Raw genomic sequence first — 18,573 nt, 5'->3', positions numbered from 1 at the left:
CGTCCATGTTGATGATGTGCTCTGGCCGGATTTTTTTTTCAGTAATCTTGTTGTTGCAATATGCGCGAAAAGTGGCCAGCTTTTCTTGGTAGTCTTTTGGAAGTTGCTGTGAAACAGTTGTTCGTGTGCGGATGGAGAGATTACGTCTTTTCATAAACCAAAAGCACCAAGAAGGACCGCCTTTAAAGTCATTAATGCCAAGTTCGCTTGCTAGCGCGGTTGCATTAATTCGAATAGTGATTGTACTGACACTTATACCTGCTGCTCTCTGTTCAACAACCCACTGTTCGAGTTTGTCCTCCAAATGTAGCCATCTCGCTTTATTCCCTCGGAAACTCTGTTTAGTCTTCTTTACTTGGCGTAGGTCATCTTGTTGCTTCCTCCACTTTCGCACCATTGATTCGTTAATGTTAAATTCTCTTGCTGCTGCTCTTTTCCCGTGTTCTTCTGCGTGACTGATCGCCTTGGGTTTAAACTCTGCGTCATATGCGTGTCTCTGAATAGGAGCCATTTTGGGGTCTTTACATTGGCTCAATATTGGTCCATATATAAGGCGCACCGGATTATAAGGCGCACTGTCGGCTTTTGAGATAATTTGAGTTTTTTAGGTGCGCCTTATAGTGCGGAAAATACGGTAAATGCGACCGGCACAAATCTGTGTGGAGACACTGACCGGTCGATCACGATAAAAACCGGCCCTTTCCGGTCACGGATGATCAGTTGGTACATGCTTATATAAATAAAGCTCTTAATAGCTGTGGCGTTAGTCATGGGAACATTGGGTCTTTGTCTTTCTTTTACAAACTGAGCTTCATTTCTGTTTCATCGTCTTTTGTGATTCTCCTCACATTTTAAAGCAGCAGCTCGTTTGACCGAAAAGACCAATCCAAAAAATAGATCACACACAGCACTATTGTATCTGACACAAACTCACTGAGGAGTCTGAATAATAAAGATAAAACCCAGCACAGAGGGGTTCAGTGAATGTGGTGGTGAGTGTGTGTAAGTGTGTGAGTGTGTGTGTGTCAGTGGAGACACTGTAGAAGGACAGAGTGCCGGCCGGACAGTCCACATACACTCCTACTCTGTTAGAGCTGGAGGGAGGAGGAGAGAGATCAGTGCTGTTCTTATTGTGACGGACAGAGTAACTGTTATTAGAGCAGATCAGACTCCAGGACTTTTCATTCGCTCCAAACCAACAGTCATAACTGCCTCCTTTTCTCCTGATTGATTTATACGCCACTGAAATATAAACCTCCCTCCCACTCCACTCAGTTTCCCAGTAACAGCGTCCAGTCAGACTCTCTCTGCACAGAACCTGCCTCCAGTAACTGAATCTCTCTGGATGATCAGGATACAACTGTTCCTCCCACACACTCTCCACCTTCCTGTTCCTCTTAGACAGAGAGAGGCGTGTGTTCACTGTGTTTGGGTCCAGTGTGAGCTCACAGTCATCTGCACACAACAAGATACACACACACAATCAGACACACGACACACAATCAGACATAAAATGGTACCACATTAAAATTAGAATAAACAAAGGTTTATAAATGCTTTAAAAGCCCGTTATTACATGGTTATTAATTACACTGTGAACACTTTAAAAGTGATTAATAATCCTTTGTAACACAGAGAAAAGAAGTGTGACTGTGAACTCTTTTGTGTCTAATACTGAAAGTGTGAGAGAACTTAGTGAAAATGTGGAGGTAAAGAATAAGCGCAGACCTGAGAATGTGAGTTTAGTCATTTCACATGTTAAGGTTCACCACATTTTCATTAAAGTAGAAAAAGACTCTCTGGTGGTGGGTAATTCATTAAAGGGTTAAACTCATTAACAAATATGTGCTGGAGCTGATGGGGTTAATGTCGACTGATGGAGGAGACACAGTGAGGTCAGTATTCGGCAAGATCTGAGCTTTAACTGTAGACAGATATGGGTTCACTATTTGGCAACAACAGGTCACTGGTGCCCTTTATATCTGTGTTATAACTGATTATTAATGTGTTTACAACATAACTATTAATAAACAGACTTTAAACCATTTATAAACCTTTATAAGTGAAGTCTTATTCTGAAGTGGTACCTACACAACACACAAACAACACAAAATGAGACACAACGAATGTAAAGAGAAAGAGCAGGAGAGAGAGAGAACCTACATTTTCTTAGTCCTGGTTTAATCCTGATCTCTCCTCCATGCTCCAACCTACAACACACACACACAGTTGTGAGTTGATGGTTGTGTGTGAGTGGTGTGTGTTCTCACTGTTCTCTCTGAGCCCCACATTCAGCTTCATTACAGCGTCATTCATTGATGTCATTTTTGGAAACAGAAGAAAGATCATCATCTGTGGTGTTTCATCCTCACTGTCTTTTTATCACAGAGAAATATTCTGTTTCTCTTTCTCTGTGTTTCATTTTCTCCATTTCCCTCTGTTCCTCTCAGCCTTCAACACAGAATAATGCAGCAGAGTCGCTCTTCTACAACTGCTCCATTAAACCCTGTCTAGATCCTACATTCAGCTGCTCATTTATTAGGTTCTTCTGCCTTGTACCTGCTCTCACTGACCATTTCATCACAGACCCCTACACTGCCCGACCAAAACAACTCACACACTAATATTTCACTGGACCACCTTTAGCTTTGATTACGCTCCACATTCACCACGGCTCTGTTTCTACAACCTTCTACAACACCACAGCATTTATTTCCTCCAGAGCTGCCTTCATTTTTGGTGGAGATCTTGTATTGACGATGGGAGAGTCGGACCACTCCGTAAAGTCTTCTCCAGCACGTCCCAAAGCCTCTCAGTGGGTTCAGGTCAGGACTCTGGGGTGGTCAGTTCATGTGAGAATATAGTTCCTCACTCTTTCACAATCTGAGCCTGATGAATCTTGGTGTCGTCCTGGAACAATCCACTGCTGGGACGACCTGGTCATTCAGTCCATTCAGGTCCTCAGTGGACTTCATTTTACTGCCACACACCACTGCTGAGTCTAGACCTGACCCACTGAGGACCCCCGGATCATAACACTGCTGAGTCTAGACCTGACCCACTGAGGACCCCCGGATCATAACACTGCTGAGTCTAGACCTGACCCACTGAGGACCTCCAGATCATAACACTGCTGAGTCTAGACCTCACCCACTGAAGACCCCCAGATCATAACACTGCTGAGTCTAGACCTGACCCACTGAGGACCCCCGGATCATAACACTGCTGAGTCTAGACCTGACCCACTGAAGAACCCAGATAATAACACTGCTGAGTCTAGCCCTGACCCACTGAAGACCCCCAGATCATAACACTGCTGAGTCTAGCCCTGACCCACTGAAGACCCCCAGATCATAACACTGCTGAGTCTAGACCTGACCCACTGAAGACTCCCAGATCATAACACTGCTGAGTCTAGACCTCACCCACTGAACACCCCCAGATCATAACACTGCTGAGTCTAGACCTGACCCACTGAAGACCTCCAGATCATAACACTGCTGAGTCTAGACCTGACCCACTGAAGAACCCAGATAATAACACTGCTGAGTCTAGCCCTGACCCACTGAAGACCCCCAGATCATAACACTGCTGAGTCTAGCCCTGACCCACTGAAGACCCCCAGATCATAACACTGCTGAGTCTAGACCTGACCCACTGAAGACCCCCAGATCATAACACTGCTGAGTCTAGACCTGACCCACTGAAGACCCCCAGATCATAACACTGCCTCCAGAGGCTTGTACAGGGGACACTGTGCATGAAGGGGGCATCACTTCCCTTCTGACCCTGTCACCCTCATCGCTCTGGAATACGGTCAGTCTGGACTCATCTGATCACATGACCTTTCTCAACTGCTCCAGAGTCCAGGCTTTATACTCCACAGTGAACTGAAGCCTTGTTTTCTGATTAATCTCTAACACTGAGCAGTGGTTTTCTAAAGACCACACAGCTGTTTAGTCCCAGTCCTGTGAGAAATGCTCTTACTTTCACTGTTAAACACAGCAGTGAGTTCTACTGTCCATTTTATACCATTCTACTTCACCAAGTGTTAGTGTGATCTCTGATCAGGATCATTCAGGAAAAACAAAACACACAGTTGAACAGAACTGATGGTCTGCAGCTTCACAGATAAACACAATAACTCTTAGAGAATCTAAACTGAAACGCCCCAAATAACAGAATAACTTTAGAAAGAACACAGATTCAACTAAACTTTTACATTACACTCCCCAGACTCTCTGTAGACGACATTGAAATATTAATAACCAAAGAGTCAATGTCTGTATATCACTATAATAAATTAAGCTCTGCTCTGGTTTGTATACTGTATGACTGATAACACCACTCTGGGTATTAAAGTCTGCTCTTCAATCTGTTGACCATTGATCCTGACCCATTTAGACGCCCCAAAATGATAGGACTACAGAGATAATGATGGACTAGTCGACTCAGTTTCAGGATGCAGCAGTAGTGTAGGATCTTTTAGCCTGAAGTGTTTCAGCATTGAGGTCATAGAACTGTTGTTCCAGAGTACTCCTGTACTTCCCTAAACACTGAATGTACATTTCAGAAGACTGTTCTAGAGACAGTCTACAATCCACATACAGAGACTTATATGGGGCTTAGTTTTACTTCAGTGTCGCACAAGCCTTCAGCCTGACAACAGGTACACTGAACAGTGGAGACAGAGCTGTGAAGGGTGATACTCTAACCATTAAATACTACTAGAGCAGAGCAGAGGCTACATGAAGAAGGAACAATGAGCTGTAGACCTTTATAGAAATACAGTAACAGCAGATGAAATCAGTAACTGAACACACACAAATACAGAAAGCTGTCAGTACCTGAGTGTGTCCAGTCTGCAGTGTGGATCCTCCAGTTTAACAGAGAGCAGCTTCACTCCTGTGTCTCCTGGGTGATTGTAGCTCAGATCCAGTTCTTTCAGGTGTGAGGGGTTTGAGCTCAGAGCTGAAGCCAGAAAAGCACAGCCTTCCTCAGTAACTAAACAAAAAGACAATCTACACAGAGAGAGAGAGAGAGAGGGGTAAATTGAGAGATGTGGTATTTACTCAGAGCAAAACAAGCTGCTGCAAAAAAGCACCAAATTCTGTTTAATTTACAAAAACACTTCAATATCAAACAGGTTAAAATCAAAAGGTAAGTGTTATAAAAAAAGTTTAAAAACCTTAACATAATTATTAAAAAGACCTGAATATTTGTTTTCATAAATCTAAGACATTTTAGAGTCTGTTCAAAACCTCATTCAATAGAAATGAAATCAAATCACAACACAGCACATCATTATCACAACAGTGTCCCACAGAGGGGTTATTACTAGAAGTAAATATACAGATATTAATCCAGTAAAGGTTTCTATACTATGACCTCCCTGTTTAAGTTATGATCCTAATTTTATTCTTTTAAGGTTTTGAAATGGGAGGTTTGTGACAGTTTGGGGGCAGAGTCAGGGCAGTTTTTCCTCAGTGAATGCTATTGGCTGATGTCTCCTAGTTCTGTGACTGCTTCATATACTGTATATGTCCCTCCTACTGAGAGAAGCAGAGCTGCTGTTTTCCCCAGGACAGCACCATGGATAAACAGAGTCGAGATAAGGTCATATTCCACTGTCTACAGTGGGTTCAGATCATAGTAATATGTGATAAACATGTGGAAATGATTTTCACTGCAGGAAGGCGTTAGAAAACTGAGACTGAGTCGACAGTGAGGTTGATTCTCTGAATCATGTGCCAAAAGTCAATCCCTATTTCCAGATGCTCAAAGGATAGATTCGTTCATGAGTCAACTCCTGTTCACTAGCTACATTTACTTCATATTCCACCCGCTTTCACTGCACAGAGACGCTGAGGGACAACCAAAATAATTTTGGATACTGAGTAGTCTCCTATTTTACATTTTCCCCGTTTCAAAACGAAAAACAAATAACCACGGTACACATCCTCCATGTTTGTTTTTCTGTAGAAGTCTTCTCCCAGTAGGAGGGACATATACAGTGTATGAGGCAGTCACAGAACCAGGAGACATCAGCCAATAGCATTCACTGAGAAGAACGGCCCTGACCCCGCCCCCAAACTGTCACAAACCTCCCATTTCAAAACATTTAAAATGAAGAGGGTAAAAACCACTTGAGAACAAAAAAACAGTTTGAGATTGAGATTATGATCTGTGTGTGAGTGCAATTCCCCACTCTCCCTCTCTCTTTCTAAAGGGGTTACACATTTGCTATTAACTAACACAATTTTAAAAAGGTACAGATTTAAATGTTCCACCTGGTGTTACTGCGTCCTCTATTTTTGACATTGATGTGACGCCATATGTTTCCTTTCACAGACACAGATACACATTAAAAAGTACTTGTGTTGTGTTTTAATCCCAATAGAGTGTAGCCTTGGCTAATGGTTAGAGACTGGGCATGGTACCAGAAGGTTGCTGGTTCAAACCCCCAGGTCCAGCAGGAACATCCACGGCTGAAGTGTCCTTGAGCAAGGCACTGAACCCCAAATGCTCTGGATATGCGTTCACAGCCCCTAGTGCACTAGTGTGTGTGTGTGTGTGTGTATTCACATCCACAGATTTGTTAAATGCAGAGGACACATTTCATTGTACATTATACAATCACAAATAATTGCACATCATACATTATATATTACATTATGTAAATTATAATCTAGTAATCCAGTCTTTTCCTTAATATTTTATACTAGAGCTTAAAAATAATAATTATTATATTTTTTATGCATAAAGTCATGTTGGTGAAGTATAGATATGAAGAATAAAATCCCAGAACTCTGACCTGAGTGTCTCCAGTTTACAGAGTGAACTCTTCAGTGCAGCAGAGAGCTTCTCCACTCCTGAATCCTGCAGGTCATTGTTACTGAGGTCCAGTTCTTTCAGGGAGCAGTTCACCAGTAAAACTGAGCCCAGATCTTCACAAGATTTTTCCCCAAGTTTACACACAGTTAGTCTGTAAAGAGAGAGGACATTACTCACTGAATAGTTACAGGAACATTTCATGAACAGGTTCTCCTTCATATATTGATCTGGCTAGGAACATCACGCTCAGTGACAGAATCTTACCCATTCCCTCGCCATCAACATTTTACTACACACAACACACTAGAAGGAGAGATACACATATAAAGTATTTGTGATTAGAGCTGTTCCATATCGTATTGTTCGTGATAATATCATCAATTTTTAAACAAGTAAAAATCAATTTATCGTGACTTGTTTATGTAACGACGTCATGCAGTTACCCAGAATACAGCGTATGTTCTTTACATGAGTCACTTAGACACAGTGAAGTACGGTGGAAAGTGGCTCTGAGGCGGAGGAATCTGCTCCAAAAAGGTGGAGTGACTTCAGTCGTGTGGAGGTGGATTGTTACAAAATATAAAATGAACAATAAACCGTGGTGTTATGTAAGAAATGAAAAAAGCCTGTAACAACAGAAGGAGGAAACACAACTAATCTGTTTCACCTCCTCGAGCAGAAGCACCTGGTGGAGGACGAGGAAAGTCCTTTAGAAGAGTTCAACAGCCAATGAGCTCTAACCAAAGCAGATAAACTACACTGACTCTGCACAGACACTACTCTGTGTTTTTAATTTATTGTTTTATTATTTACCATAAAGCTTTCATGCTACTTTTTGTATACTTCTTTACGTTTGCTGTTTATATTCACACACTACACTTTCTGCTACGTTATTTATTTCATACAAAATCAGAATGTTGGAAATTTACTGTTGTTTCCAAAAAGCAAATGTTTACAGATTTTTTGTTGCTTCTTCTGAATGTTGTCACTGTTGCATTTGTAGTGAAATAAATGTTTTTAATAAATAAAAGTGTTTAAGATCACACACACACACACACACACACATACACACAGGGGAGCAGAGGGGGAGTATATTCTATAGCCGTCTCTGAGGCTATTCCTCATTGTTATGGAGAAAAGGGTTTTCCCCTGAGGTGATTCACTGGGGTGAAGCTATTTGTGCTTTGGAAATTGATGGTAAAGCCATCAGCGCTTCAAATACGCACACACACACACACACACACACACACACACAAAATGGAGCAGAGTAACACAGGGCATGAAATAGAAGAACAGTGGCTCAGTTATATGTAAATGGTTCGGATTTTACTGGTCAGATGAGGAGCAGAAACGGCTATCTGTAGGGAATGCTGAAAGGAGGTAGTATCAAAATGTGGGAGTACTCCCAGCCTATTTTACCACTTACAACAGCAGCACACACTTCTGTATGAAGCTGTTAAACTTCGAGGTGCTGCTGCCACTGTTCTGAAGTATTCACGTCCCAGTACAGTTCCCTAAACCAGTTCAGACAGCACTGCAAGCTTCATTAGCTAACGCTGTGCCTTACGAAAAGAAAAGTAATCAAATCAAATTTCAAATTTATTTGTATAGGGCTTTTTACAACTGATGTTGTCACAAAGCAGCTTCACAGAATTCCAGTAAGACAAAGATTTGACATGAAATGTAAAAAAAAATGTAAAAACCCTCAAGTGAGCAAGCCAGGGGCGACAGTGGCAAGGAAAAACTCCCTCAGCTGAGGAAGAAACCTTGGGAGGAACCAAGGCTCACAAGGGGTGACCTATCCTCCTCTGGTCAATCTACTGGTAGTAATAGTTAGTAGTCCGTGAGAACTTCAGTGTAGGTAAAGTACGAAGTGGCGTGGTGTTACTAAAGCTTTACTACAGAGCAAAAGGGTATGTTCCCCGTCTCAACAGTAGAGAAAAAGGGCTCCAAAAGGCTGATTAAAACTCCTGACCCACGATAACAATTGTCCAGTCGCAGTTGCACGAGAAGCGCTGCCTTTCAATGTACAATTATGGGGAAGAGTTAATGAAAACCTTTGTCTTAAACACACATGGACATTTGATTTTCATTTGAATATTGAGAGACGAGGTAGAGCTAACACACAAAACTGAATGTTCTGTTTATAAAATGTTCATAAAACATTTGTTCACATTATTTTTCACAACATTTATCGTATATCACTATTCAACTAAAATATATCGAGATATGATTTTCTGTCCATTTCGCCCAGCCCTACTGATGACTGAAGGATGGATTTATTTTTATTTCATTCAGTCTGTTTACATGATTTGTTATTTGCACAAAGTACTAGACGTACAGGAGCACACACAGGAGGAAGCACTTTGGTGAAATCTGCTTCACAGGAAACTCACTTTTAAAGAACAAATGAACTTTCTGCTATTGCTGCTCTGTATGTTTTCTGTTTACAGTTTAACAGCACAGCTATGAGTCTTTTGTTACGCAGGAAAATAACAGTATTTTATTTAAGGGGCATTATTATTTAATATGTGCCAATAGTTTATTTTTGAGCAATGTCTCATGGACATCTACAGCTGAATGTTAATAAAAGTTCCTGTGTGACATTTGGGACCTGTAGCTTTGACTCAGAAGTGCCTGTTTGTTATTATCTCATGAGAAGAACAATATCGAGATATATATCGTATATCGCCACTCAGCTAAAAAATACAGAGATATTATTTTTGGTCCATATCGCCCAGCTCCATTAAATATATATTATTTAATACAATTCATATTAATATAACATTTATTTAAGTATTTTCAGTGTTTTATTCATATCACCAAGAATATTGTTATTGCCAAATTAGGACCATATCCCCCACCCCTAGTTGTGTTAATAATCCCAGTGGTGTTTATTATAATCTAGTAACACAGTCTTTTTCTTTATATTTAATACAAGAGCTTAGAAAAAAAATAAATTTTAATGTATAAAGTCATGTTTGTGAAGAGTAGAAAATGAAGAATAAAATCCCAGAACTCTGACCTGAGTGTCTCCAGTTTACAGAGTGAACTCTTCAGTGCAGCAGAGAGCTTCTCCACTCCTGAATCCTGCAGGTCATTGTTACTGAGGTCCAGTTCTTTCAGGGAGGAGTTCACCAGTAAAACTGAGCCCAGATCTTCACAAGACTTTTCCCCAAGTTTACACACAGTTAGTCTGTAAAGAGAGAGGACATTACTCACTGAATAGTCACAGGAACATTTCATGAACAGGTTCTCCTTCATATATTGACCTGGCTAGGAACATCACGCTCAGTGACAGAAGGAGAAACGTCACTGTGTTTTCTTTTCTCAGAAACTGCCTCATTTCTCTAACGTCATTCAGAAAAGTGAGGTCAGAATCAGCTACGTTTGTGACGGTGTGTGAATGTGGTACAGAACCTGAACGACTCACTAATCTTTACTGAACCTGTGTGAGTTCTGAAAGTGTCAGTTCTGAGTTGTGTGTGGTGTTTGATTTCAGTAAAACAATCCCCTGAGAAAAATCAGCTGATGATGTGTAAGGGCAGACATCAACATTTACAGTTATTCTGAAATCACAGTGGACCTCTTTCACCCTGTGACTTTATTTTCTTTGTTACATTTAGCTCCATTTATCAAACCTCCTCTTTTCTCCTAGTCTTTTTCATTTAATGAAAATATAGAATAGTCATAAAGCAATACAGTATTTGAATAAAAATTTGAGCAGAAGACCCGCTGTATGACTACTTTATATTTTCATTTAATTAAAATGAGGTCTGAAGTAAAAGCATCTCCTCGGTTTAAGAGTTCTGAAAGAGCCTCGTCCTCATTTCATTACCATATTTAATATTAATTATACAGATCTGATTATTTAGAACTCCTATGTTTGTCTCACACACCTGTATAAAGAATTACTTTGATTCTGTCAGGTCCTGTTTGTTTTCCTAGCCATGTGCTCATTTAGCACATGGCTTTGTTTATTCTTCCTGTCTTTGCCCTAGTCCCGCCTTAGCTCCGCCCTCGTCAGAGTCTCCTTTGTAGTCCTGCCCTCTCGTTATTGTCCCCAGGTGTTCCTTGTCAGTGCTCTGTGTATATATAGTCCCTTATAGTCCCTTTGTTTCAGTGTTCCCTTGTCGGTTCTTGTGTGTGTTGATGTGTATCTTTGTCTGCTGTCTCACACATTACCAACAGTTCACAGTTATGTTCCTGTTCTAGTTTTGTTCCACTGAGTTCTAGTTTTTCTTGCCTCCCTGCTCCTGTTTGATTTCTGTTTGTTGTGTTTGCCTTGGTTTTGTTTAAATAAATATTCCTTGCGTGCATGTCCTCATCCTCCCTCGACTGTGACAGATTCTAAAAGTCTGGCAGTTTTATTGTCATCACAGGTGTGTTGAGGGAGAAGTGAAATGTAGTTTCTTCAGGACACAGTGCTAAAATAAGTTATATCTTTTTACAGCACTGACCTGTTTCTCTCAGCGCAGCAGCAAAACAAAACCCTGTAGGTGGGAATGTGACTCCACTGGCTGCAGCACTAAATGATGAACGGCTAATTCTGGCTGCTGATTGGCATAATAAAAGTGACAGCTAACGAAAAGCTCATTCTCTGTTTAGGAGCCATGCAGAATCTGCCCTTCCTCTGACTCAGGGAGAGCAGTGTGTGCCAAACAAATCATAGTCTCAGTCTCATCTCAAAAATACAGGATAAAACGTATCCCGTATCGCACCCAAACACAACACGGCTTTTATTGTCCAAATATGAGACGACTGATGACTCTAATCACATCCTCTTTTGCTCTGAATCTGACTCATGGGAATGTGTGTTTGTGCAGAACAGTCAGAAAGGTGTGAGTTCGTGAACGTGCACTCAAATGCAGGGATTAACTCTGGCTGACTGGGTGGGCCTTGGTTCAATTTGGGTGTCCAGCAGAATTAGATCACCACATTTACAAAGCATGTTGTGGCTACCCAATTCGCGTGACCTGCTGGATCTGGACTGCACATGCACAGAACTTCACGCATGTAGCTTACAGGAGCAGAGAGTGTTTTCCAAAGCAGAGGAGAGCTTTATCTTTAAACACATATAAACACTGAGTTAGTCATTCTTCACAGTCCTTTACAGTTTTAAACAACTGGAGCCCCTGCAAAATGTGTTTATTTACTGCTGAAGATATTGTTGTGGTAGTCTTCTGTTTAAACAAAACATGACGGAATAACATTGAGGGACACGCACCATTCAGCCAAACAGTGCTGTGTCTATTTACAGTTATCCTCAGAGAAGAAATTAATACAATTTAGAGCTATCAGCAAAGTCTACACAAGCATGATGTTCTGTGCATATGCAGTCCAAATCAGGCAGCAGGCCAAATCTGGTAGCAACACATGCTACAGACGGAGGAGGGAATCTGAGCTTGCTGCCTAGAGGAAACAAGGGATCAGACTTAAGATCGAGCCCAATAAAGCCGATACAGGTCAGTAAAATAATGCTGTGATCGGACCCAATCTTTGAGCTCGGATTAGGACATCCCTATAAACGACCAAAGTGACACTGGCTGCCTATGACAATAATAATAAACCTCTGTTTTGTTTTGTAGGATGTATGACTGATAATATCACCATGGAAACACCATGGAAAGTCTGGTGTTCAGTCTGTTGTTCGTTTCTCCAGCAGTGGATACACTTTACAGAAGTCCTGAAGTGATTGGAGAGACAATGTAGGACTAGCCAATCAGATTTATGTAAATATTCAAAAAATATGTATTTTTGTAAATATAATAATAGTCATGTTAATGAGCATTAAATATCAGGTCTGAATTCTGACCTGAGTGTCTCCAGTTTACAGAGTGAACTCTTCAGTGCAGCAGAGAGCTTCTCCACTCCTGAATCCTGCAGGTCATTGTTACTGAGGTCCAGTTCTTTCAGGGAGGAGTTCACCAGTAAAACTGAGCCCAGATCTTCACAAGACTTTTCCCCAAGTTTACACACAGTTAGTCTGTAAAGAGAGAGGACATTACTCACTGAATAGTTACAGGAACATTTCTGAAACAATTGAGAAAGAGATGTTGATTTCATCTACAGGTTTGATTTAATATTTACACTGCGCTACGAATGTCACACTTAGTGAGTGATGGAAGAAATTTTTTTTTTATTTCTCACAAAATGTTTTTTTTTTGTGACCTTCAGGAAATTGCAGATAGAATCAGCTCCAGACTGATGTTAATGTGGCATAACAACTTCAAATAACCACACAGTGTTCAGTTGTGGATTGATAATTAAAGTGTACAAATCAATTTATACTAAAGTGGGCAGACATTAACGTTTAAAGTCACCTGAAACCCCACCTTCATCTTTCACCCTGTTACTTTAAGTTCCTGGTACGTTAAGCATGATTTATAAAACTTCTATTTTCTCCTAGTTATTGAACAAAGGTAGTGGCTTCTGATCTGCTCTAAAATTTAATCTGAATTTCCGTTACATCACCTTTCACCAGTGGAGAGAATGGGAAAAATGCAAGTCAAATTTTGCTGGACCGCTACTGCACTGCAATGCACTTGTGACAGAAGCATCACTAATATTTCAGTGAAGGCAGACATTCGTGTGCTTCCCCTGTCGATATATTTAAGGATATAATGTCCAAACAGAGGATAGGTGTCTTACAATTAGTTTTAATGGAAAGAAAAATAAATTATTATCAAATCAATTCAAATTTATTTATATAGCGCTTTTCACAACTGATGTTGTCACAAAGCGGCTTCACAGAATTCCAGTAAGACAAGATTTGACATGAAATGTAAAAACAAAATGTAAAACCCTCAAGTGAGCAAGCCAGGGGCGACAGATTATTTCAGTAACATAGCATTAATAGATGTTTGGATAATCCATCCATTATCTGTAACCGCTTATCCAATTTAGGGTCGCGGGGGGTCCAGAGCCTACCTGGAATCATTGGGCGCAAGGCGGGAATACACCCTGGAGGGGACGCCAGTCCTTCACAGGGCAACACAGACACACACACATTCACTCACACACTCATACCTACGGACACTTTTCGAGTCGCCAATCCACCTGCAACGTGTGTTTTTGGACTGTGGGAGGAAACCGGAGCACCCGGAGGAAACCCACGCGGACACGGGGAGAACACACCAACTCCTCACAGACAGTCACCCGGAGCGGGAATCGAACCCACAACCTCCAGGCCCCTGGAGCTGTGTGACTGCGACACTACCTGCTGCGCCACCGTGCCGCCCTGTTTGGATAATATGTTTTATAATATAATTATTTCAGGCCAAACCTTCCAGTCGCAAGTCTATTTCCCAGACCACAGCTGTCTCCCTGTGCTGTACTTTAAATGAGGAACAAGAAGGAATGCTGGAGTGCTGCAGGGAGTTTGTGAAAATGGTTCATTCCAAGGTCCCCCTGATAAACTATCCTGTCCCTACAGTTGTGACTACTTTACTGCATTAACTACTTTTTTCTCTAAAGATCATTTTTGAGATCCAATACCTTTCACAGAAAAAATATGGTGGTGTGCTCCACCACAGAATCTATTTAGAGAAATGCAAATGAAGCACTGGGAACATTACACCTGTATGAATAAATGAGCCAAAACATATCTGTTTTCATTTTTCCTTTTCTGAATGTACGTAGAATCACTGAACACACTAAACAAACAAAATAATAGAAATATAGATACACACTGAGTTGTCAATGCCTTTTAAGACATATGGACATGTTCCCCTTTAGCTCATTTCTACTGAAATCAAAGACCCATCAAAACAGTCTTAACTTATTTCCATTCAGGATTGAAATCAAAGAAATCTCACCTGAGTGTCTCCAGTTTACAGTTTGAACTCTTTAGTGCCTCAGAGATCAGCTTCACTCCTGAATCCTGCAGCTCAGTGTGACTGAACTCCAGCTCTTTCAGGGGTGAGTTTGGTGATTTCAGAACAGAGCAGAGAGTTTCATAGGAATTCTTGAACAGCTTACAGCAAGGCAATCTGCAATGTGAAGTAAATACAGATGTGAAATTCAGAGAGAAAAAGAGAGAGTAAATGTTCATTTTGGAATTGTGATTCTTAGATTTATCATATTACACCTACACTGAACATCCCTAATGTACACACTGAGGTGAATTTACTGCAGAACTTTGTTGTTTAACATTTTAGACCCTGCCCCAAAACCAATCTGGAAATGTGTCTCCTTCAGCATCAGCACTGAAATATTAAAATAAATTCACTGAGACACAACACTCACACAGCCTTTCTGCAGTTGCTCACGGCTGGGATCAGTCTCCAATAACCCTGCTCAGTGGTGTTGTACTTCCTCAAGTCCAGTTCATCCAGGACCTCGTCTGAGTTCACGAGCATGTAGGCTAATGCTAAACACTTTCCAGCAGACAGTCTCTTATCTGAGCCTTTCTCTGATTTGAGATACTCCTGGATTTTACTGGATAAAGAGGAGTTATTCATTTCAGTGAGACAGAGGAACAGGTTGATAGATCTGTCAGAAGGAAGATCCTCTGTTTCTATAATGTCATTGATGTACTGAACTGTTTCCTTGATGCTCTCAGAGCTGCTCACTGTGTGTGTCAGTAGGTCCTGCAGGAGTTGTTGATTGGACTCCAGTGAGATGCCCAACAGAAAACGGAGAAACAGATCCAGGTGTCCAGTCTTACTCTTTAAAGCTGTACGCACAGCTCCCTTCAGCAGCTCGTCCAGTGAAACACTGTCAGACCACTTCATGTTTTTTGGCTTCAGAAGCTGCAGTTCCTCCGTGTTGTAGTTCACACAGCAGTGAAACACATAGAAAGCAGCCAGGAACTCCTGAAAGTTCAGATGCACAAAGCAGTAAACCTTCCTCTGGTAAAGCACAGACTCCTCCCTAAAGATCTCAGTGCAAATCCCAGAGTACACTGAGGCCTCAGTGACATCAATCCCACACTCTCTCAGGTCGTCTTCATAGAACATCACATTGCCCTTCATCAGCTGTTTGAAAGCCAGTTCAGACAGTTTCAGAAACATCTTCCTGTTGGATCTCAGGAGTTCCTGTAGAGTTCCTCTCTCATCTTCCTCCTTATACTTCTCCTTCCTCATGATTGTCTGGGTGCACAGGAAGTGTGAGTACATTGCAGTCAGAGTTTTAGGGATTTCTGTGGTCCCTTGTTTCATGATTCGCTGAAGCACAGTTGCTGAGATCCAGCAGAAGACTGGAATGTGGCACATGATGTGGAGACTCCTTGTGGTCTTAATGTGAGAGATGACACTGTCGGCTTGGTGTTGGTCACTAATCCTCTTCCTGAAGTACTCCTCCTTCTGTGGATCATTGAATCCCTGAATTTCTGTCACACGGCTGATGTACTGAGAGGGGATCTGATTGGCTGCTGCTGGTCTGGAGGTTATCCAGATGTGAGCAGAGGGAAGCAGGTCTCCTTTGATGAGGTTTGTCATTAACACTTCCACTGAAGACACCTTGGTCACGTCTGACACTTTCTCACACTCTGAGAACTTCAGTGGAATTCTGCTTTCATCGAGGCCGTCAAATATGAACACAGTTTTACACACGTCATATTCCTTTGTATCCAGATCTCGGAGCTCAGGATGGAGGGCACACAGAAGCCCATGAAGACTGTACTGTTTGTCTTTAATCAGGTTCAGCTCTCGGAATGGAAGCACAAACATGAACTCTATATCCTGATTGGCTTTTCCTTCAGCCCAGTCCAGAATGAACTTCTGCACAGAGACAGTTTTTCCAATGCCAGCAATGCCTTTAGTCAGAACGCTTTTCAGTTTTTCCACTTGTGGATCTTTATCTTCTTCTCCTTCTTCACGTCTCACATCTTCATCCATCACAGCTCTGGTGTTGTCTTCTTCCATTTCTCCCATCGTACACTGTACAGGGTTAAATATGTCTAAACAGTTTATTGGTGTATCTGGCAGGTTTTGTTTCCAGGGTTTGTTTTCAATCTGTAAAACTTCATGTTCCTCATTCACTCCTTCCCTCTCTCCCTCGATGATGTAGAGCTGAGTGTAAACCCTGTTCAGGAGGATTTTATTCTCTTGTGTTTTGAATCCCTCAAATAAGCTCTCGTACTTGTTCTTCCTGCTGATTTTGTTTCTCTCTGAGACACTGAGCAGGACGTCATCCACTGGTTTGTATTCATCCAGCTCCATGGACTCCTCTGTGTGTGGAAACTGAACAGAGCCTGTTTTAAACCTCTTTCTGCAGCAGGGACAGGTCAAGTCTCCTGAGTGAATAGATTGGTCCCTAAGGCCCCTGATGCACTGTCTACAAAAAGAGTGTCCACAGGTGATAGAGACTGGATCTGTCTGAATCTGCTCACACACTCCACACCTGGAACCATCCTGGAGCAGCACATCCCTCCTAGAGAACACAGTAATGCATCAGTATCACAGACATAAACAGTATCTCATTTATATTCAATACATGCAGTCATTCCTTTTCCTGTCAATGTTAGTTGTCTCCACTCAGATCAGTTTAGCTAATTATCTTGGGATCATGCTGTCTGTAATTAAATAAATGTTTAAGTTAATGAAAGGAAGAGCCTTTCAGAAGATGATATAGTCTCTAAATTGTAAAATATTTAGCATTTACTCTGTCACATTTAAAACATATTTATTCAGGAACGTTCTTGGAAGCATTCAGTTGATTTAATTCCATAGCATGATGTGCACCTCTCCAGAAACAGTCACATGCAGACCGCAATGACTGTGATTGGTTAGTAACTGGACAGATATTGTTTATGTTGAACCGAAAAAGTAAAGAAACATGAAACATGACCTACCCCCTAAATAGTGCACTTTAAAGATTTAAAAAAGTAATTCTACTAGACCCCACTATATTGTGTAATGCATAGTAAAATGTGATCTGGAGACACACAAAAGAATTGAATGTAAGCCTTAGAAACATCATCAGCTAATGAACAAATACACAGATACTTTAAGGTGCACACTTTACTGACAGATACTTCCAAATAAACACAGTTTGTGTAAAATCCAAAAGCACTAGTCACAAGAGTGAATGTGTTCACACAGTGAGACATGAACAGAACTGCATTCTCTGGACTGATGGAGCACCATTCAACACCTCAGGAGTGAGTCAGAGTGGTGTCTGTGATCCAGAACTGATCATTCATCATCAGTACCTCACATTACTAATGGGTTTGTTCCTGAGAGAAGTCAAAGTCACATGGCAGTGTTGTTCCAAAGTCAAAAGCAAAGTCAACTACTCCCTGTTAATTCCATTTATTTCAGAGGAAGGAGTCTACAACCTCCTGGACATATATTAGATCACTGTTAAATGTGGAGTGCTGTAAAGATGTTAAAGCAAAAGGACGCTTCCTGAGGAACTTCCTCCTGTAAATAACCTCCATGTTGCATGATGCTGTGTCAATGTCTCACCTCTGGTCTGTACCGATTCTTTCATTACTGAAATTAAGAGAGTGTTCCATAGAGATGTTGCTCTTCAGAGACACACAGCTGGGCTCTGGAGGTTCTGTCCTGAATTTCTGCATTCTGATATGTGAAGAGAATACATAAGAAAAGTAATGTATTCTAGAAGTGTGTTTCATGTGAAAATTCATGTGAAATCAAGAAAAAGAAAAATAAATCCTTTAAACATTATTTCTTGCCATTTATTCAGGCTAATAACTAGAGATAGTGCTGGGCCATGTGGCTGATTAATGACATCACTATGGTTTTATTTTTACCCCTTTTTCCAAACTTTTGG

General features: G+C 41.2%; 1 pseudogene; it reads right to left on the bottom strand.

The window, feature by feature from the left end:
* Window positions 1-910: 910 nt before the first annotated feature.
* LOC136678200 (NACHT, LRR and PYD domains-containing protein 12-like) lies at window positions 911-18,358 on the bottom strand (annotated as a pseudogene).
* Between the last annotated feature and the right edge of the window lie 215 nt (window positions 18,359-18,573).

Source organism: Hoplias malabaricus, chromosome 2 (assembly GCF_029633855.1).
Source record: "Hoplias malabaricus isolate fHopMal1 chromosome 2, fHopMal1.hap1, whole genome shotgun sequence".
NCBI classification, from domain to species: domain Eukaryota; kingdom Metazoa; phylum Chordata; class Actinopteri; order Characiformes; family Erythrinidae; genus Hoplias; species Hoplias malabaricus.
This window is presented reverse-complemented; position numbering and strand designations above follow the sequence as displayed.